Genomic DNA, 23,619 nt, shown 5'->3' with positions numbered 1-23,619 from the left:
ACGGCCTGATTCATGGAACATTTAACGTGGTGCAAGGTGACAAACACCCTGATTCACAGAGTGGAACAAAGTGTACTTTTGCAGTGCAAAGTGACGTTGCACCACTTTTGCACCAGTGCAAAGTCACTTTGCGCTGCAAAAATACACTTTGCACCACTCTCTGTATCAGGTTGTTCGTTGGCAGTGCAAAGTCACTTTGCACCGCGCGACAAATTCCATAAATTGGGTCCAAAGTTGGAATATTACGTATTGCAAAAAAAAAAAAGACATGTTTTATGATGGTGCATAAAAGGAGTTCCTATACATTCTGCCCTTTGCATAGGTTACCTAACTGCCTAATAAAGTGTATGTCAGCAACTGGATTTAGTAGAAGCCAATTCACACAGCACAGGCTCGCTGCAAATCAACTCTGCTGGCTCACGCCTTTCAACTGGAAGCAGGTTGTCTTGTCAAACATGTTCCCAGTGGTTTCTAATGGATGCAGTCGATGCCTGACCAGCTCCTGAACTCTTATCACCTGTGCTTAGGAGAACGTCATTATCAAAAACCATATGCTTCAACCTGATCAATTAGAAACAATTTCTTGAGTATCAGTCGCAGGTTTGCTAGGAGAAACTGCTCATAACTGACATGAAATTCCCACCCCCCTCGTCACCCTCACCGTAACCAGCCTCTGCTATCTCAGGTTTATTACTTCAGGGCACTGCGTCCTGTTGCTACTAGATCCAGTTACTGACATTTTTTTCTAACATCTCCTCCACTTCTTTGAAGAAAGTATCATTGGTCATTTGTATCCACGCATGGACACTCGTCCACCCGCCTTCTCCCTGGCCACGCACCTGCAGACACCACCATGAACGCACCATCCTTTCCATCACTAATGACCCCCCCTTGTTCCTTCAGTCATCTTCACCCCTCTTTCCCATGTCCCCTCTGTGCCTCGCTCCTCATTCTCCCCACATCGCACACACTCCTCACAGACGCTCTTTAAAATCCCTATTCCAAATCCAAAAGGAGTACTTTGCCAATGCTTGTTTAATTTTCATTTTGCGCTTCTTAAGGTGATCAAGCGCTCCAAATGTTGACACTTGGGTGGACGGACGTAGGTTCAGAAAGAGAATATGATTTACCCTGGATCACACAATATTGGTAAGTGGAGAATCTAGCTCTTTTGTTTACAAATTATACACCTGTGCCTACATGTTTGACAGAAACACAGTGGGCCTCATTACTAGTCCGGCGGTAGCCTGCCGGTAAAACTGGCAGGCTGCTGCCGGACTCGTGGGGATTTACTGGCTCCGGACTTGCCGGAATCACTGGGGCATTACAGCCCCACTGGTCCGGTAAATCCGGAGCCGGCAGTCCGTTACACCCCATTCCCGTAGAAATGGGGGCAGGGGAAACACTGGTACCATGCGGTCATTGTGCCGGTATTTCCACATCCGTGTGCGGCCGTTGGCGTTACGCCCGTCAGGTCAGACTTGGCGGGTGTAACACCGCACAACCACATAACTCGGGGTTAGCTAGTCTTGAAAACAGTGTCGGTACAGTTTTACCGGCACCGTTAAATCTGGACCGGCTAACTCGTAATGAGGCCTGTCATATCAAGCAAACCCACCAAGCCTCCCACCCAAATCTTTCTTGTGAATTGAATAGAAATGATTGGCATAGATTTGATGTTTACCTCTGGGGACAGGATGCCACATATCTTTTGGAGCACCGTGTGCTCTTCTACAAAGCTGAATATCGAACAGAAGGAAGGAAACACGCTTTCAAGTTAAGAAGGTGACAAACCTGATGAAACAATCCGTACTTCTAAGCAATGCAGGTGGCGACTGCTGCATTAGAAATTAAAAGGAAAACACTAAGAGCAGAAGCTTAGTCCAAGTTCAGTGGGTGCCAACAGCTTTCACACTGGCAGCTTCACTTCATTGATTTCTGCCCCCCGCCCCCACCCCCTCCATCTGATGTTCAGAGTTAAGAATAGCCTGGTGGGAGGCCGCCACTTAAGAGCCTGAGGCCCTGAAAGAAATGCAAAATACATTTTAAAAATGTCCAGGAGGCAGCGGGGAGAAAGTACAGAAGCTCCAAACGCCCTAATGCTGGTCTTGCGGCCTGGCCACCAATACAAAAGCAAAACAGGTTCTCACTTGACACTGCCCTGTTGCCTTGAAGGCAGAGGGAGTTCCTTGCTCTCCTACCTGGTCCCCCGGACTCTGTACCGCAATACTTAGGGGAAATTGCCCCTCGTACCTCTCCCGTGAAGCCCTGGTTTCTTTGTGTCTTTTGGCCTTTCGCTTAGGGTGGCCAACTGTCCCGTATTTTGTGGGATCGTCCTGTATTTGGGGACTCTGTCCCGCAGTTTGCAGAGTGGCTGCGCGGGACACAGGTTGTCCCGACCTGCTTTGTTCCCAGGGGTGAGACTCTCGGGAGCCACGCTGCAAACTGAAGTGGTCATCTACACACCACGGCTCTGCTGCCTGCAGTTTTCTTTCTCTGGGTGGCTCTGCGGCCCCGGCTCCTTTTGTCTTGCTGCTAACGCCCTGACACCTGTCTTCATTCAAATGCTAAAACTTTGCTCCTGGGGTTGTGATGGTCCTGTTTTCAGTCAAAAGACTTGACCATCACCTCCTAAGGACAAACCATTTGCATTGCAATAAAGCCAGACGTTAAGAGCCATTAACAAATTGTTTAAATTAATAATGGGGCGGGCCAAACGTGAATGATGCTGTGACGTCATCATCGTCTTGTGGGCAAGTGTCCCGCTAAAGCATCTCAAAAAGTTAGCCACCCTACTTTCAATGACTGCGTTTGTGTGTTTGTTTCCTCCCCACTCTGTCTGTACTTCAGGGCTCAAGTTTGTACATGCAGGTCGATGGCAAGCACCCCCATTTTCACAAGGGGGATGACTTCCCTCTGGGTGCTCTTGTGGGTGGTCGTGAAAACAAGTTAGAGCTGCAACGCTGGGATTCGATCTTGCAGTCACCGTATTCCAGCGCCATTCACTTCCACCCAAGATAGAGACGCTCTCTGTTGCCTCCCCACAATCAAGATGGCGCGACCCAGGGAAGGGTCTCGGGTGGCTGGAAAGTGCAGGCAGTACACTGAGTATTCTTGCCTGAAGGTCCAGCCGCCTGATTGGCTGAATGGCCTTTCTCTGGTGCGAATGAAATCTGTATATTTGATTTTAGGATATGTTAATTTCCGGTGACCTCACTGCCCATTGCATAGGTTATTGAATCCTCCCACATTTTTGTCATTAGGTGATTTTTTTGCACTTTCATGTTTCGATTGCAGGTTGTATATGGCTGCTTTTCAGGGGGCCTAATGCTAATTTATGAATATTAGACATGCGTTAATTGACAGGTTGATCGCTCATTTTTCACTTTTGAAAACTGAAACCGTCAAGAAGGATGAAAAAGGTACACAGCAGGGACCCTTTAAGCCTCCTTAGTCGATGTTAAGGGGGTCTACAGTGTTTTCGATTGAGAGCTGGAAAAGAAAAATGCAAGAACTGCTTAGAAAGAGGGTCCTCGGAGGAGCAGTTAATCAATCGTCCAGGAGGGGTCAACACCAAACTATTCAGACAGGATTGGTTGGCCACTATATATTTAAATAAAACGTATTCCTTCTTTACAGAATATGCAAAATTTGCATACAAAAAATATTTTCTTCCCTTGTATCTGCCATGTAAAAAAATGTGGTCCCTTTTTAAGCGATTTCGAATTTTGGAAGCATATACTACTCTGAATTGTTTATATGTATTAGGTGTAAAATTATATCTTTACAAGTTTTGTATGTCATACATATTTCAGTAAGAAAATGCATTAGATTAACACATTTTCTTTTTCTATTTTTCACAAATGTTGCGGTATATTTGTAATGTTAAATAATTGTAAGCTAATTGATGTTGATCTACTGGTCAAATGTAAAAATTGTAATATTAACTGTGTGTTTTTTTAAATCAAAATATTGAAAAGTTGATCAATATAATCAGCTAAATCAATAAAACATAAAATATGCCAGGTGGGGTAAACGAGTTTCCGACCAGGGACGGAACTAAGCGCTGGATATGGAATTCTGCACAAAGCACTTTAACGACTTGCCGATTTTGCACAACGTTAGATTCCTGGGAAACGCTCCACCACTTGGTTATGGATCGTCCATATTTCATTTCTTTCAGAACTAGTCACCTTGACAAAGAACTGGAAAGTTTTCATTCTGATTTTTCTAAGAAATTGCTGTGGGCGAGATTCATGTGGGGGGGGGAGAGGGACCTTTTCATCGATCATTGTCCTGCATCATTTTCTACCAGAACTATTGGATGAATTGTCATAATTTTATGAAAAATCTTTTATGCTTTATTTTAAGATTATGTAATGTATTTTATGTATTGTTTTGTTAAATGTTCACTGTAAACAAAATTCATGACCAGTACCTGGGCCGGAAACCTTAAGTGCCAAAGACGAGTGTGCTCGTCCTTTTTGCATAGACTTGCATAATAGCCTGGCACTTAGCCACCTTTTGCACAAGCACTTTACTACGCATTCTGACTGCGTGCTTCTTGATCACACACTCAGGTGCCCGGCCAGCAGGGCGGAGCTAAGCCGGGCCACGGCAGAATGCAGCCCACCTGCCCGTCCCTCGCTCGAACACTGCCGCCACTGCACCTGTTCAGTATTCAGCACAGTGCCAGCCTTCTGAGCACACAGAGATATCCCTCCAGGACACCGGCCTGAAGTGTCTGTCGGCGCACAGGCCCTGTCGCACTGACTCACGGTACTAGGGCCGCGTTTACTGGAGGTGAGCGCCGAGGCGGCTCCCAAAGGCTAGGGATATCAAATACTGCAGGTACCCCAGAAGAGCGGATGGGTGGGGTGCTGCGATGGCATTGTATGTTATCTGTGACATAGGAAAGCATAAGTAAGCCAATAACATCAGTTTATAAAACATCATTTTAGAGGCAAATTGTGTCCTTGCAGCAAAGCACATTTTGCAGGAATTCATTTTTAGTTTTGGCTATTAGGTGAAACTATTGCATTAGCGTACATCTAGGGAGAAATGTCATATGAGGAGGGATACAAAGCGTGTAGGTTTTGTTGGGTTACTAGCCCACCGATCGACTGCCCATGGACATGCTAATCCCTCTGGCTATTCCCACCCACTTCCTGCCCCTCCCTGCCCCAAACACATCCTCCTGTAATGTGAGCTCACATTTATCAAGCATTAACATCAAATGTTGCACGTGTTTTTTAAAGCAGTCTTCTGAAAGACTTAATTGGAGCTGTAAAGGGGCTCCAGGTGTAATAAAAGTCTCTTCGGGTCTGCCTTCAGCCACTTGATATATTAGCACTCTCTGTGTCCTTCACTCAAGTCCTGTTAAAAACAAGCATTAGCAAAGCCAACCGTTTTGGCTTGTGTATACATATTAGGCATTTGCCAGATGGCCAGGTACACTGGCTACCCTCAATGGCCAGGTAATACCACTGCGGCAGTGCCTGGCACAAAAGCCAAAACAGATGGCATTTCCAATTCTTCTTAGTTATTATTTTGGGACATTTGAATTTGCAACCGCAAGTGACATCACATAAATAGTTATGTCATTCCCGATTTCCAAAAAAAAAACAGGTATGCAGCTCCGAGATCATCATTTGTTAGTCCCTTTCTTCCCTGTGGTGTAAACATTTCTCTCAGCGTTCTGGTACTTAGCAACGCATAGTGCTAAACCACCCAAAGAGTACTAGCCACCATTACAAATTGGTAACAAACCACATTTAAGATAACCTGTGAGTTATTGATGCATGCTATTTGATTGTTTTGTAAAAATAGGTTTATGAAGTTAAATACCTCCAAAACTCTCTTCGTAAATACCTTCCTTCTCGAGCTCTTCACTCCTCTGCCTCCAACTCCCTCAGGGTCAGTTGCTTCTCCAAGCAACGAGTGGGTGGTCGAGCTCTCTCTTCAGCTGGGGTCTCCCTCTGGAACAGCCTCTCTGCCTCTCTGAAACTTGTGGAGAACCATCTCCGATTCCGGAAACACCTCAAGACCTTCCTCTTTGCTTCTGCTTTCTCTCTTCCTCTCCCCCGCTGAACTCCTGACTGAACCTGAAACTTCACTGGTCACCTGGCTACCCTCTGATCTCGGGTCAAGATCCCCTCCCCGCCAGTTGCACACCTGCATTGCCCCCCTGGCAAACCTTGCACTTGGGGTCTGTTTCTGTATCCCTACAGTTCCCCCACTAGCACTTGGACACTTGATATCTGCACTTACCCTTTGCACTTGCCACCAGTTGGCTGCACTTTTATTGCTTTACTGTGTGATCCCATGTACTGCCCCTTCCCCTTTACCCTTACACTTTTGCCCTCCCCCCTCCCTTGCTCTTGCGCGATCTCAATGTCACATGTCCTAGTGAGATCGTTGTCTATGTCTTAAATGTTGTGCCCCACAGCTGAGAAAACTACCTTCTGAAGAGAACACCCTCCAAAACAGCACCACGGGTAATCCAGAAAGGGTCAACAAAATAACTTTTGTCGCGGCTAAATGGGGACAGAGAAGAGGTAAAACAGTTTCAAAGGGGAACCCCTGATTTTCTAGAGAAACATGTGTGACCAATTGAGAGCTCAATGCCGGAAGGAACAATGGAGCATTCCATTTAATTAACCCCTTAACTGCTGGGCTATTATGCATGTCTATGCAAATAGATCGATATATTTTCCTTAGTGAATGAAATAGTATTTTAAACCCGAATCAAACAAGGAGGGAAAATGGCAAACACCACGTGAAGATAATCTGCACGGCAGCTCGGGCACAGGGACTGCTTGTCAGCATTGGAAACCCTACACACAGCCACATGCCACCATGTAGACTGGCGACTGAAACATGTGAACGCGCATAAGTCATGTAATCCAGTCTTTTTAAGGAGGACCTTTCACCGCACACCTGTTTGGGTGAGGTGAGCGGTGTAGTGTGTCCCGCCACATATTAAGAGAAAAAAAGTAGTGCATTAATGTGTATTAAAAACAATGCTGTGAAAGATTGATCTGCAAAAAGACCTGCATCACTTCCCATCACAAGTGTTATGTTATGTGCCGCACAGGTGCAACCTGTATCTTGCTAATGAGCATTCCTTTAAGTGGGATGCTAATCCAGGAGGAGGGGGGGGGCTCTTATTAGGGGTGCAGCCTAAGTCTGTGTGTACTTAGGGATGCCCCTAACGGAGCCTCCCTATTGCCTAAAGGGGGCTGGAGAAAGCAGGGGAGCGTGGGTGCCCTGGCATTATTAACTTCAGTGCGCCAAGCCCCTTCTTTTAAATAAAAGGAGGCGTGGCCACACCAAAGGTGTGACACCAGTGCGCCCCACCTCTTAGGTGCAGCAAACAGCCCTTTCATTCAAGGAGCCGCCTGGTTAAAAACCACAGGCTCCTTGAGTGAAAGGTCTGTCTGCTGCATGATGGTATTGTACTCAGAAACAGGAGGAGGGCTGGAGGGCCCCTCTTCTGAGTGAAGAGTCATCAGGCAGCATGAAAGCCCTATAACCACGTTTAAGGAGCGTTCATGCTGCCTGATTACTCTTTATTGTGTCTGAGTACAGAGTCATCAGGCAACCCATGTAACTGAAGCTATGGTTACACGGCCGATGCCTTTTCTTTTCTTTTTTTCTAATCTCAAGTGCTGAAACCTGCAGGCAGCCCATGTAACCATGCAGCATTTTGGTGACACAGGTTGCCTGAGGTGTCGCCGTGGATCGGGCTAGTCAAGGGCGGTGCCCAGCAGACCCTGGTATCACTCCTGTTAGCTTTAGATTAGTACCTAAACCTGTGCATTTTTCTACCAATACTATACAATGGAATGTATACTTTCAAGTAGCTTCCTCACATTAAGAGCCACCACAGACTTTAGAAATTGTGCGCGATTATTTTGAAACAGCACTCCATGCCGTACCGCACAACCAGTAGCTATACACGGTAACCTTTTCTCAGGTTTATTTCTAAGATAAGGAACTAACACAGATCTTTAGATTTGTACATACATTATCTTTTGCAAAAACGCGACACGTTTTTTTTTACGAGTTTATAACATTCCCATGTGGATTTACTCTTGTTAAAATTAGGTACCTGCTTCTCATGTGGAATCAGAGCCAGAGATCCATTTACTACCATACTACAAAACATGATTACTGAGCCAGAGATCCATTTACTACCATACTACTAGTCTATAAAACATGATTACTGAGCCAGAGATCCATTTACTACCATACTACTAGTCTATAAAACATGATTACTGAGCCAGAGATCCATTTACTACCATACTACTAGTCTATACACATGATTACTGAGCCAGAGATCCATTTACTACCATACTACTAGTATATACAACATGATTACTGAGCCAGAGATCCATTTACTACCATACTACTAGTCTATACAACATGATTACTGAGCCAGAGATCCATTTACTACCATACTACTAGTCTATACAACATGATTACTGAGCCAGAGATCCATTTACTACCATACTACTAGTATATACAACATGATTACTGAGCCAGAGATCCATTTACTACCATACTACTAGTATATACAACATGATTACTGAGCCAGAGATCCATTTACTACCATACTACTAGTATATACACATGATTACTGAGCCAGAGATCCATTTACTACCATACTACTAGTATACACAACATGATTACTGAGCCAGAGATCCATTTACTACCATACTACTAGTCTATACAACATGATTACTGAGCCAGAGATCCATTTACTACCATACTACTAGTCTATACAACATGATTACTGAGCCAGAGATCCATTTACTACCATACTACTAGTCTATACAACATGATTACTGAGCCAGAGATCCATTTACTACCATACTACTAGTATATACAACATGATTACTGAGCCAGAGATCCATTTACTACCATACTACTAGTATATACACATGATTACTGAGCCAGAGATCCATTTACTACCATACTACTAGTATACACAACATGATTACTGAGCCAGAGATCCATTTACTACCATACTACTAGTATATACACATGATTACTGAGCCAGAGATCCATTTACTACCATACTACTAGTATACACAACATGATTACTGAGCCAGAGATCCATTTACTACCATACTACTAGTATAATAGCCAGAGATCCATTTACTACCCTACTACTAGTATATACAACATGATTACTGAGCCAGAGATCCATTTACTACCATACTACTAGTATACACAACATGATTACTGAGCCAGAGATCCATTTACTACCATACTACTAGTATAATAGCCAGGGATCCATTTACTACCCTACTATACTTCAATAGACTCAATGCATATTTAAACATGACTTGGAGATGCTCCCATAGCAACATTATAAGAACACTGCTACTCGCAGTGCAACTCGCGTCCCCGCTATCTCACAGCGTTTCATGCCGAGTTATCCGTAGATGTTAGGTAAGCACGAGATCTTTTGAGCACTTTTAAATCTTCTTACACTCACCACTACGCCTAACCGTGCCCTGTAATCGCAATATGTGCAGATCTACTTGGAGAGATCGTATTGAGTGCCCAGGATTGTTTTCAGCAGCACTTAGAGAAATCCTACATACACGTTACACATGTAGTTGCTGTTTAACCTGCAATAGAGGTCAGTCCCAATTGAATCTTACCTCTTTTTATTACTCATGACGGACCCATGTGCCAATTCTAACGTATTATTATTTGTCTTGACTGTTGCTTACCTCGTGATCACATCTCTCCGATTTACAAACCTGATCCGTATGTACAAATTATTATTTTTTCTTTTTTCTCTCCCTATTTACTGTGACAATTGCTATATAATATCATGCACAGCGGCACGCCTGACAAAATGGAACTAATTCTCACACTTATGGTGATAAATCTACTCCTGCTTTGTCAATTTATGGGATGTGACCACAATGATTACTATTAATGTTGATGTTTGTAATGGAACTTATACGTGGAACGAATATGGGTTTTATTATTGTATGTTTGAAACATTGATTTATGGACTATGGCTAATTGGGGTCATTTAAATGTTGTTTGATTTTTGGTGACTACTAATTTGTGTCACAATCACGGTAATCGGACCGATAAGGCCATGATGCAGGACGTTTATTCCGAAACGCACTGGCCTTCTTTATGGCACCTGCATAAATAGAGATATTAGAATCTCAGGCTTCTAAGAATACAAATTCAGCAAAATCTGATGAAACAACTGAATACGTGATTCATTTATACTTTGGATATATATCTATAAACTTATAGAAACCACATTACTGTGGACAAGGGAGTGCAGCCCGCACCGCTGGTTTCTCAGCCAAGGTCTTGGATCACTAGTCTATTTTAGTGCTACTTCACAGAGGTACTTTTTTTTAGCAGGTTTGCACCCTAAAGCCTCACTTATTGATTAAGAATAACAAGGAATGAATTTAATTATTTTAGGTTGTGCACACTCCCCTCCACTCCAATAGCCCGGGAGACCCTGGCTCAGCGGCCCTTTTTGGAGCCTACCAGGCCTCGCACTGGTTAGCCCCAGCCCACTTAATGCCCTGCTGATGAGGCCTCTCAGGGCTGAAACACATCAACAAGCAATAGAGCAAGTCCAGCTACAAGGCAAGGCAGGCAATAAAATGGTGAGAAATGTAAAACAAAAGCCTTTGGCTGTATTGTCTCACAGGCAAACCTCTGGGAAACACACTTCATGAATCGTTCATCAAAGGGAAAACTACTTACAAGAAAAACCAAAGACGAACAGCTGTTGCTCCCTTTAATAGAGCGCAGCAAGAAGACAACAGAAATAACGTCAAGATGGGCGCCACAGTGATCCAAGCTGCATCTCACTGATGAGGCACAAAAAGGCCGAAACATGTCTGGAGTTGCTTGTGTTCAAGTGCAGAGAGAATGTGGCCCAGCTGTTCAGTCTGGACTGCTCCAGCTGGGGACAGGACCAATACTGAATTGCATAATGTTGCAAATGTGATGTAAAGCGTGTGAAAGAATTCCAAAATCAATGCCAGTGGTTATGACTACTGCAAAGCCTTCCTTTTGTCTCTTGAGGGTTGAGATTGGTTACATCTGGTCATCAAGTTGGATGCAAACTGTAAAATCACCCATGTTTAATATATCTGAAAAGAAATACTCTACCTGCCTTGCCTATTGTCTGGTTTTGCAATGATGGTATAAGTTGTCTTTCTAATAACCCTCATTTCATTTTGGATTTTAGCATGAGTAGTCACATACGAGGTGCGACTAGTATGACCGCAAACCTTTGGGATCTTTGTTACTGTTCTGCTGACAGGAGTAAGCAGAGAATCTTTCTCACTCAGCATCATCCCTCAACCACCACTAGCAAGCAAAGGGTCAAGCAAGCACCTAAGACTTGCCTGAGGCAAAATCATATGGTAAACCACCCTGACAGAGTGTGGTTATGAGTGTTGTGCCCTAATTGCATGAAGGTAAATAGATCTAGAACAACCTGATGTGATTGTAAATATTGAGAAAAAGGAAAATCAAGCCATCTCAAAGGCTAAGATATGATAGGAATGGACCTGCTAAAATGAGTAGACAGTCCTGTAATGGAAAAAATCAGTACAGGTTGGTCGCTGCTGCAGCCAATCAAACGCAATGGCTCCTGCACAAGGCACTGCTAGTGTAGGAGCTATCATCTTTCCTGGGGCAATTAGACGTTACCTGCGGGAGGAAGTATCCATGTGTCCGCTCCTACACTTTTACGTGCTGATCCAGCAATTCTGTACCATTGCAGCGATGGAGCTGATTGCCCGGTTGGAGCCACAACTGCTGCGTTGGAGATGAAGGGGCTGGTCGTACCTGTGTTGGGCATTTGAGGACTGGCAATCTCTGTTGTTGGGCTGATGAAGATTTGCCATAAACATTAGTGGTTATACATGTACTCACCAAGCCTGTTACTGGACGTTGCGAGAATGGATCACGCCAATTACTGGGCTGGCCAAACTTGCTGTCATGCATTTGGGTGCTGGGCATACATCATACGGGGCGATGTGGGTACTGGGGATATCTTTAGCTGGCTACATGGAAACTCGCATTACACATGCTAGTCCTGTGGCAACTGCCATTTCCTTCTGCTACTGCCCATTTTAGATTGGCATTATCATAAGTTATTATCTACGTGGCTATTAACTTCTTTCAACAAATATGCATTTTTAAAAATATTAGGAGATTGTTCATGATTTAGAGAAGAAAAAAAAAACTAAACCAATATGGAAAAATACAGACAGAAACTTTAAAAAAGGAAACTCCATAGAATGGGGGCACTTATATAAATGAAGAAAAGTGCCATTGTGTCTAATATTCGAGGTGGGAAGTGTGAAGGAGTAAATGTTTTACCTGGCTTGACACATAAAGTCACACATGTTACAGACGAATTGCAATGCTGCAAGACATTCTCTAAGTTTGTTGCAGCATTACTATGCTGTGCCAGTTAGATGTGGCACTGCAACCATCCTTGAAAGTAATGCAACAGAACTGCAATCGCCGAGCAGCAAGTACTGATCACACCAGAGCCATTCTTTCACCGTCACCTGCACTTCTCTGGCCTCTCACTTCATTTCTAAAACTCAGGGCATCTTGTCCTCACTCTCCTCGCCGCCACACCCTTCTCGCTCACCTGCTCTCAGGCCTCCCTTGGCTCCCCTCTACCCTGCTCTCCTACTCTCCTCTTTTTCTCCCATATCACCTGAAGAGGTTTCTAGACAAGTCTGCTCTATGAAAGTCTCAGGTGCTCCCCCTCCTCCAGAATGATCAGGGACAACATTGTCTCTCTTGCTCCAGCCTTGGCCGATTTCAAAGATCACTCCTTTGCCACTGCATCCTTCCCCTCACTCCTCAAGCACTCCCCCGTTCACCCTCTCCTAAAAAAGACTTCTGCCCCCCTTTCCTTTCTGGCAAATTACTGCCCTATATTCATTACCCCTTTCCTGGGCAAACTCGTGGAGAAGCTGGCCATCTCCCAGCTGATCCACCACACTGAATCTGTTGGTTGTCTAAATGACCACCAGTCTGGCTTCAGAGCTGCCAGAGACATGGAAACTGCTCTCCTAACGCCAGTGATGACTTGCTCTCTAATCTTGATTCCAACTCTTCTTCCTTTATCACCTTTCTTGACCTCTCCTCTGTCTTTCACATGGGCAATCATGCCACCCTTGGCATTACAGACCTGGCTCTGGACTGGTTGACCTCCTTACTCTCGGACCAACCTAACCAGGTTCAACTGGGCCCTTCTCTCGCCACCATCTCACAGACCACCTGCTGTGTCCCTCAGAGCTCCATCCTCCCGCCTTGGCACTTCAGCATCTACCTGGCCACTGAGGCCCATTTGATCTCAAACTTCTCTACTAACATCCAGTGTCATGCTGATGACATGCATCTCTCCCTCAAACTTCCCTCCTCTGCCTCCTCCTCTTCCTCTCTCATTCCTGACAGCCTGTGTGCTATTCTGGCATGGTGCACTGCTAACAATCTCTGACTTAATACCAGTTGGACAGAGATTGTTCTCATTGGGACACCTGCTCCCTCTTTTCCTCCCACACTCTTTCTGCCCTTCATGGGCCCCCTCTCCTCGCCCTCCTGTGATGCACAAACCCTTAGAATCATCTTTGACTGCTCTCTCGCCTTCTCGCCTCACATCACAGTTTGTGTCAAGAAGGCCCACTTTCAGCTTCACCTCCTCAGAGACATTCTCCCTTTCCTCACTTCCCCCAGAAACTCAATGTCTACAGAGATCTGGTCCTTTCCAGGCAGGAGTACTGCAACAGCCTCTTCCTCAATCTGTCTAACTCCTCCCTCGCCCCTTTCAACTAATCCAGAACAGGACTGCAAGACGTATCCTTGGTCTCAAGCCCAAGGACGCATTTCTCCAGGCGTAAAATCACTCCACTGGCTCCTGGTTGCTGCTAGGATCAAGTTCAAGACCCTCTGCATCATCCACATGCTTTCTGGGGCATGGGACACCGGTACACCCAACTCGCTCCCCCTAAATACCTCACTGCTAGAGCCCTTTGCTCATCCTACCTCCAACTCTCTGAGGGTCAGAAGGTTCTCCAGGCAGAGAGTGAGGGTATATTTCTCACACCCGCAGGTGCCTCCCTCCGGATTGGCCTCACTGCCCCTCTTAGGCTTGAGCCAATTCTCCTTAAGATCCAGAAGCTTCTCAAGGCCTTCATTTTCTCCTTTTCCTTCTCTCTCTCCCCTCCCCTGCTAATGTTCCCATCTGCCCCTTGACTGGCTGCTTAGCTTCCTCAGAGTCTTACAGGGCATCAGGCCCTCTTAGTCTAGTCTACACCAGCTATTGGGCTCCCCTGTCACCCACCCCTTCAACCCGCACTTGCCCTTGTGGGTACCTCTCCATGCACTAGCCTAATGGGGCCTGCACCCTTATAGCCCTTCCAACCCCTTACCTCGCACTTAGCTCGTGGACCGTCCTTCCTCTGCACTCTCTGCTTTACCCTGACTCTTCCTGACCAACCCTGGCACTCGCTTTTTCTCACTGGCCCTTCTGCCCTGACCAGCACTTCCCCTCCCCCGCTCCCTTGCACTTCTCTTTACTGCACTTGCGCAATCCAAATGTCACAAAGTAGGATCGTTTTTGTTTTATCCTCATTGTTCCCTCATCATTTTGTCTTGTTGTGCCGCTAAGCACATTAAGTATAAGTGCATTATAAATTCCAATAAATAAATAAATAAACAAAAATCAGCAACAGACACATGGAACTGTAGGTGAAATGTGATAGGTGTTGGGCGATGGAACCTGGCATTAATGTTTAGGGAGTCAGAGGAAACTGCACCCTGATCCAATGATAACCTCGTCAGACATCAACAATCCTAGACGGTGCCAAGCGCATACATTGAACTGGTGCCGAACAATTTTGCATTCGTGCCAGGCGATTCTCCATCAATTCTCCATCAATTCTCCATAAATGGCAGTCGATTTTGCACCAAATGACTTCTGCAAACGGTCACGAGTTGCTGCAAATATTATTTGCTGTTCTCATGCGCTGCATATATGGAAGCAATATTGCCTGGTACCGGTCTCATTGCTGGGATCTGGCCCACGGTCCTTTGCCTTATCTCTTTTCATTCCCCTCTACTTCCGGTTCAATGACACCACTTTCCTCTCTATCCTTCCTGTCTCTCTTTGTTTCTGACTGAGGCAAACACAGGTGTGTAGTTGAAGTACTTGCCCTGTGCACAAAGCCCACCCTCGTCCCGCTCGCCACGCACAGCGTTAAAGGTTGAGCATGCAGAAGAGGACCTCTATTCATAGGACCCGGTGAATGGCCCGACGGGCCAAGCAGCGGCACAACCACCTGATCCCACCTAATAGTCTACGTGGACGCACTTTATCCACCCCGGGTCATTCAGCATGACCGCAGAACCCCTTTTCTATGAACAGCCGCTTTGCTGCTCCCAGCAAGGCAGCCGTAATTCCTTAAGTAAGCCAATTGAGACTGTGGAGCGGCGGAGTGGCAGAGTGGTAGCGTGGCGGAAATCGCCGGCTCATTAGTCACCACTACAGGTGATTCGGTTGCGAGAGCGCCTCTACAATCAGCGTTTGACCAGTGTGAAACTGGTGCCAACTCTAGATCTACCACTTCCCCTCCCCCACTCACACACGCACCCTCATGTCTAACATTTCTAAAATGCTGGAGGCTTCACAAACAGCAAAGCTTGATTTCTTTGTCAATGTCATTCTTGCCAAAGGGCCACTCTTTTCCTCTTTGAATATGGGGTGTGGGGACACTAACAGTTGTACCCTCCAGGCACCTGATTGCTGTCGGCCACACAGCAGCGAATCAGCGCTTCCTTAGTGTAATAATAATGAACAGAAGAAGTAATTGCTCTTTTACTTGTGTAGCACTTTATGGAGAACCATCAACTTCTTGCTCCTCACAACATCTCTTGTTGGCTAATCCACAGGAACTTCATTGGGTCTCTGCAGGGTGTAGTCACTGGAGGTTGTGTTGACTTGGCTTAGTTGAGTTCATTCAAATTGGCATCTGGTTTCCTAGGTTTCTTGGTTCCCACTGATATATCCTCTTCTCCTTCCCTAGACCCTCTTTCTAGTCCACAGATACCCTTGTCTGAGCTGCCTGTGAGGTCCAAGATTGTCCCTTTAATAAAGATGCGGTGTGAAACATCCGCTCAATCCTTACTGACTCACCTGCCAGAGCAACATCACTCCCTCCGAACAAGGCTTGACTGTCCATGCATCTGTGGCTATTCCCGCCCCCTTTCTACATTATTTCTCTACCACTTATTGCTTATATTCTGTCTCTAACTCCAGCAGAGGGCTACTAGACTGAATGGTGGCTTAACCTTCCTGTATTTGCCTCCTCCTCTGGCTCCTTGGAAGACTGAAAGATCAACAGCAGCCTTGACTCTCCGGTATTGACTCCCTTCCATGTATAATTGTTTCCTACTTCCTCTCTCAGCAGACTGGAGGATGCATTGAAGACTTGCTCACCTTTCTCTCTGCACATTGTGCAGACGCTTTGCTTCCATGAACCCCACCAGCCCTACAGGCAAGTGTCAGACCTGCCACTTTTACTCCCTAATAATAGGCAAACACTCCCAACAAAATAAAGTAGGGAGTAAAAATACGAGCAGAAAATAGTAATCAGCTGTCACATAGACCCAGCCCTTCCTTCCAACCACTTAGCTCTACGGACATGTTTGAATCAGCGGTACCAGCAGAGTAGCACTTCAGAAAGGAGCACTACTTTTATAAGTGTCAGAGCTGTAGTGTGTACATTGATCTTTTAATTTGCATGAATTACCGGGTGAACTAAAGCATTGATTACAAACAGATAGTTTTACTGTCCTAAAGATGGTCTAACATGCCAGAATTCCCATGTGCTCTATTGAAGCCTCTGGCAGCAGTGGAGTGTCTACGGAGTGGCCTGGAGTGACACGTGCTACCCCTGGAATCTGATTGGCCACCCCATTATCCTAAGCTATGATCATTATGTGTGTGTGTGTGCGCTTGTACTTCATGCCACCCCTGAAAAAGTCATTGCCCCACTTGGGCCACCCCAGTCAAAAGAGTCGGGACACGCCACTGTCTGACAGAGGGATGTGCCTACATCCTATCAGAGAAGAGGCATGGATGCTGGCTCCTACCTGGAGCCGAGATCACAATCCAAAGCCTGATACCCCGAGGCGAGCAGTTCAGCTCGGTTCGTGCATTCCTATACATGTAGATAAAGTATAACTCAGAAACCTTCAAACCCTTCCCATTTCATCCCATTATTTCCAAAAACAAAGGTGTCCAGGGATGAGTAGCTCACCAAAAAGAGGGATAGGTGAAGGCCATTGAAATGAGAGATAGAACCTGCCCTGCTGTGATCAAACATTAGCATAAACACAAACTATCTTCTGCCTGTTCACCATCATAAACACAGACAGTAACATCCCCTTGATAAGGGACATAGATCACATTTTTAGTCAAATCTTTGGGCTGCTTCATCCTTTGCCCCATTGTGCCCTTTGCCATCTACCTTATTGAACATAATGTACAGATCCCCAGTATTGTCTGTTTGGACTACGCAACTGGTCACTTACAAGCCAATGGATGGGCAGGGGGCGGATATGCAATATGCAAACAGATATGGTCGTCATTTCTGACCAACCATTTGTTTCCACTGGGACTTTGGCTTCACTCTATCTAATGCATTTGCGATTTACATCTTCCATGACATGAACCTTGATACTGTGCATGACATCACCAGAAATGTCTACGAGTGAATACGCTTTCCTTCTGAATTTGGACTCAGTATGCCATTAAAGCCTTCAAATTTCCCCTCAAACTTGTATATTAAGTTATGCCTTTCATTGCCTCCTGACCCAGAGTCACTATCCTTGGAGCTATCACAATCATTGATTCATCAACTTCCATGTACATTAGTCTCCCACAATGCTCTTCAGTCTGCTCAACCTCATCTTCCCTCTTTGATTTCTTTCTTCTCACCTTCAAACTTCCTTCAATCCCGGTCCCAATATTCTCATTGCTGTCGCGCATCTCCCCTGTGCTCCATCCCGCTTTTGCTCCTTTTCTCTCCTCATGCCTATGCTTTGGAATTAGCTCCCTTTCGATATTCAATCTTCTTCCCCCCTTTCTCTTCTCCACACTCATCTTTGGACATATTCCCTCTCTACCTGAATGTTTTGTCGATTGATCTTGTTTTACATACTTATTGTACCATTTCCTTTTGTTACAGAACTTTGGATTATAGCGTTACTTAAATTCAATAAAAGAACAAATACAAAATACAAACCGGAAACCTCATGTTCAGAGCTCTCAGCTCTGATTCCTCTTGGATCAAGTTCATAACCCGCTCTCCTGAGCGTAGACAGCTCAATGGCCAAGGATCTTAGTTCCTTGGAAATGATGGCAATGCCGATAGACCCCAAAGATCTTTACGATCATCTCCTAAGCATAGACAGCTCAATAGCCAAGGACCTTTGTTCCTTGTAAATGATGGCAATGCCAATAGACCCCAAAGATCTTTACAATCATCTCCTGAGCATAGACAGCTCAATGGCCAAGGATCTTCGTTCCTTGGAAATGATGGCAATGCCGAAAGACCCCAAAGATCTTTACTATCATCTCCTGATTTCCTCAAAGAAGATCCAATTTTTTTCCTTCCCATTATGAGAGACTCATTCATTTATTCTTGTCTTTGGAACCGTGTGATACTGTCTGAAGTAGTGCACTATGTGTTGTGTTTTTAACACTACCGCCTATTATAGCCCTTCCCTTTGCCAAATGGCTCCTGTGTTTTCTCTTGCCATTGGCTGGGGCTAATACTGATGGAGTCCTATTGACATTTGGAAAGGCCCACAACATTAACATGGTTTAAGCTTCTTTTCCTTAATTCCTATCTGTTGAACTGCATTGCCACTGGACAGCACTTTGCACTTTGGAGTGATAGCAAATCCAGGGAGCAAGCTAACCCGCCTATGATCTGAGTGATGGAGTGGAGGTGCACGGAGTGCATGATGCGTGTTCAGAAACGGCCTTGAAACCTGATGATGAGGCTGATGCTTAGGAAGTGCCTACATGTGTTTCACGTTCATTAGAAGGACTTTTGGATGCCTGCAAAGAAGTCCCGGTCACTGCGGGGCTTACCTCACATCATGCACCTCTGGGTGCAGAGCATGTTCAGCAACCTGTGCATCCAGAAGCACCACTCATAACTCAGGAGGAAGAAACCCCCCCCCCCCCCCGAGAAGGTGTATCTGGCCACACAGGTCTTGCTGCGCCGGAGGGGTACCCAACATGCACAATGCTTCGTCAAAGAACATTCCCAGTATGAAGAGGCCCTTTCATTTCATGTACCCATCATTCCATGACTTGCTGCCCAGCATCACAGAACACTCAAACAACACTGACAGTTCACTTGAGACTGCTTCCCCGCCACTCCATATGCCCTTTCACCCATCTTCCTCTCAACGCCCCTCTCTCTACCTCTTCTGATTGTTTCCCCCCTAGTCCACTTTTCCACTTGACAGCATCACCTGTAACCGCTTACCCCCACCACTGCAACTCTGTGTGATGGAGGTATGCACCCCAGTAAACTCGCCCCTTGACTGATCTACCCCTGTCGCAGCATAGATTCCTCACCTCTGCCCCAAGATTCAAAGTCAGAAGAGCACTGGTGCTGTGCTGGCTGACTATCCATTCCAAGTTCTTATACTGGAGGATGAGCAGGTCATTGTTAGCATCTACTTACATCCACCAGGAGAGATGGTCACACTTCTGTTCAAATACCTAGACACATATGAATACATATCAGCAATGGCGTTACAAAAGTCCACTTTGAGGTGACAGATAACAAGGCAGGCCTCCGGTTTATTCTAAGAACCACCATTCTTTTCTTTATCCAAGTAAGATTCATGGAGACCACACCAAATACTTTAAAGAAGATATAAGCAAATTCGTGCTTATACTCTGACAAAAGGCACAGCCCCCGTTTCTTCTCCACTCGCCTGCATCCGGCAACTTCCACCCTTAAGCAGAACTCTTTCTAATCCATCCCAGTCCAACATTGACTCTATCCAATACACTATGCTGGTCTCTCCTGACAGGATGCTCCCATGAATGCAGATTTATTTATGCTGTCCTGCTGAATCAATATCTGCCAATAAAAACATTCTTAAAAACTGTTCTTTAAATCTGTGTTGCTGAACACTGGTGGTACAGACCTGTGTGAAATATAAAACAATGTCATGTCAATTGACATTAACAACACTAAACATATTGGCTAAACTAGCAAGCTCACTGCACAGAATTAACAACCTATTGTCCTTCAGACATGTTCATCTTAAACACCTGTTAACCCTCCTCATTGGGCCTCATTCTGAGGTGGGCGCAAAGGGATACGGAACACCGGTAATGAAACCGGTGCCGGTAAACCCTTTGCGCCCTATTCCGAGTTCCCTTAGCGGGTCCCTCCCTTAATGCCTGGTTTTACCAGGCGTTATGGACGGGACCCATTAAGGATACCGGGGTCAAAAACGGTACCGCAATTTGCGGTACCGTTGTTGACGCCTTCCCCCTTCCCATTGAGCCCTAGGGGGGCTCAAATGGGAATGGGGAATGGCTTTTACAATGGGGACTTACCGGTCCCGCCAAGGTCGGACTGGATCGGTAAGTCCCCATTGAACGAGGGCAGACACGGTCCCGTTATTGGTGCTAGTCATGGCGCTAATAGCGCCATGACTAGCACCAACCTCGTAATGATGCCCATTGACTATCCTCAAAGGCCATTTGCTGTGTCTAAGGGTTGCGCATTGGGGCACCTTGTGCTTTGTATACTGACCAACATTGTCTACTTTCCTAGGCAATCTTTTCCAGCTTCACAGCCAACCTTTTCCAGCTTCTCAGCCAACCTTTTCCAGCTCCCTAGCCATATTACTCCGGTTTTATTGACAACCTTCTCCGGCTTCCCAGGCAATCTTTTCAGGAATTCTAGCTAATCGTCGCCCTCTTCATAGTTAACCTTCTCCCATCAACGAGCCAACTTTCATACGTTTTTTAGCTAACCTAACATCCTAGTGAAACATCACCACTTTCATTGCTAGCCTTCTCCAGCTTAAGCAACCTTCTTCATTTTATTAATCCACCTTCTACAGCTTCTTAGCCTATCTTAGCTTGCTAAATTGTAAGCCATCCTCATATCTAAGTCAACCTTCACCAACTTCCTTGCCAACCTTCTTCAGTTTCTTAGAAAGCATTCAGCAGCTTTGTAGCCAGACATATCTAGCTTCTTGGCTAACCTTCCCCAGATTCTTATGAATTGTTATTTAACTTTCCTGCCATCCTTGTCCAATGTCCGGACTCCTTTTCCCAGCTTCCTAAACAGCTTTCTCCAAATTCTTAACCAGCATTCTTCAACCGCAGAGCCAACTTGTTCCAGCTTCTCATGCAATATTCTCCTACATCCAAGCCAACCTTCTCCAGATACTTAGTATATTTTCTGAAGGTTCCTAGGCAAACTTCTACTGCTTCCTAAACAGCATTCGCCAAATTCTTAGCACACCTTATGTAGCTTCCCAATGAACCATCTCCAGATTTCTAGACCGGCATGATATTTATGTCCTTCTTGACTCAGGGGAATACACTGCCCAACTTAATAATGTTTTGATATGTGATGCTGTCTTTAACGTAGGTTATCTGTAATTTCATGAATTTCCTGATCCTTGTTGCCATGTCCAAGAACAATGAAGTGCCCTCAAGGCAATCTGGTGCTGTACACAAACCAATAACCTAGAAAAACATCAGCAATTAGTTGTGGGGGAGTTAGGGTTAGAGGACCCTCTGCTGCATTCATGCTACTGCATTTCTATGTATGTCCTGAACTTTAGACCATCTGCTAGATCATCTTTGCCAGCTTCCGAGCTATCATGCTCCTCCATCATAGCTCACCTTCGCCAGCTTGCTATTCAATCTTCTCCAGCTTTCCCAGCACCTTCTCAAGTTTCTTAGCCAACATTCACAGTTTCCTAGCCGACCATTTCCAGTTTAATGGCAAACCTGCCCTAGCTTCCTAGCCAACCATCTGCAGATTCATAGAAGATGCCTCAGCTTCCTCGCCAAGGTTCTCGATGCCTCAGCTTCCTTGCAAGATTCTCCAGCATATTATCCAACCCTTTGCTCCTTCCTAGCCAAGCCACTCCAACTCTGTATCTGAACATCTTAAAGTCCCTATCCAACTGTCTCCAGCATCCTAGGAAATTCATTCCAGATTCCTCTCAATATCACTGGGCCAGTAAGATTGTGTGCTTTTATTTTGTTCTCCCCTGTTTCCCCTCCCTTTGCATGATCGCACTCTGAAACACTTATGTACGAGTGCGATATAAATAAAGTATCAATTCAGTTCAACCTTCTTCACTATCCTAGCTAACGTTCTGCATCATCTTGTGATAACCACGTGAAGACCATTTAAGTCATGACTCAACTCAGAAGAAAATCCTAACCTGATTGAAGCTTGATATATAATTTTAACTCCATTAATGATGTCTTTGAAAGCTGTATGTAATATCATGTATGATCGGTTGCATGATATCATGCACCGGCAACGTGAAGAGGTTTTCCGGACAGATACGTTTTGTATGAAAAAAAGGAGCAAATTAATGTATCACCAATTTTGCTCTTTGTATACTAGGAAATAGATCAAACAGGTTTTACTCCAATCTGTATTATGTAATCATGTGTTCTCTAGGGCACAGATATAGCACACTGTTCCTTTACTATGTAACATACAACCGAAATGCAGTGAACACATGTATTTTAATGTTTTCCAGTACACATAGTACAGAAAGTCTGATCCGTTTAGCCCGAGTACAAATGCCTTTACATAATACAGATTTCGGCAAAAGAAGTGTGCCCCATTGTGGACCACCTAACAAACAAAACTGGACCAATATTTGATTACTCAATTTTCATCACTGGTGCAGACGAAAATCTCTCTGCCAGGTTATGTCTGATTACAAATGGCCCCGAACTTTGACCGCAGAAGAAATATATTTTTTGAAGTGCCTTCTAATGTTATGACTTTACAATAATCCACGACGGGCTGGCTAAAACAAAATGAGTAGGGAAATGTCAAACTAAAGTAAACCGGAAAAAAATGTATGTAAATAACGGAGTCAAATACAAAAGATGATATAGAAGGCACGTGAACAGCACAGGCGGAAGAAAAGAATTCTGAGGGCCGGAAGAAGGAGTTTAGAAGGAGTCAACAAGTAAAGGTGGCTGGAAAGGAAGAAATGGATGGGGGGAGAGAGGCAGGGAAAGAGGAAGGAAGGAAGGAAGGAAGGAAGGAAGGAAGGAAGGAAGGAAGGAAGGAAGGAAGGAAGGAAGGAAGGAAGGAAGGAAGGAAGGAAGGAAGGAAGGAAGGAAGGAAGGAAGGAAGGAAGGAAGGAAGGAAGGAAGGAAGGGAGGGAGGGAGGGAGGGAGGGAGGGAGGGAGGGAGGGAGGGAGGACGAAGGGGAGTGAGGCAGGAAGAAAGGAAGGAAGGGGGAAGGAAGGAAGGAAGGAAGGAAGGAAGGAAG

At 45.2% G+C, this 23,619-nt stretch overlaps 1 protein-coding gene across 2 annotated transcripts in view; it reads right to left on the bottom strand.

Annotated features, from left to right (window-relative positions):
• MDGA1 (MAM domain containing glycosylphosphatidylinositol anchor 1) overlaps window positions 1–23,619 on the bottom strand; it is a 1,353,685-nt gene that overhangs the window by 416,072 nt on the left and 913,994 nt on the right. The gene's annotated exons all lie outside the window — the stretch shown is intronic.

This window comes from Ambystoma mexicanum, chromosome 4q (genome assembly GCF_040938575.1).
Source record: "Ambystoma mexicanum isolate Mex_15411 chromosome 4q, UKY_AmexF1_1, whole genome shotgun sequence".
In the NCBI taxonomy this organism is placed as follows: Eukaryota; Metazoa; Chordata; class Amphibia; order Caudata; family Ambystomatidae; genus Ambystoma; species Ambystoma mexicanum.
This window is presented reverse-complemented; position numbering and strand designations above follow the sequence as displayed.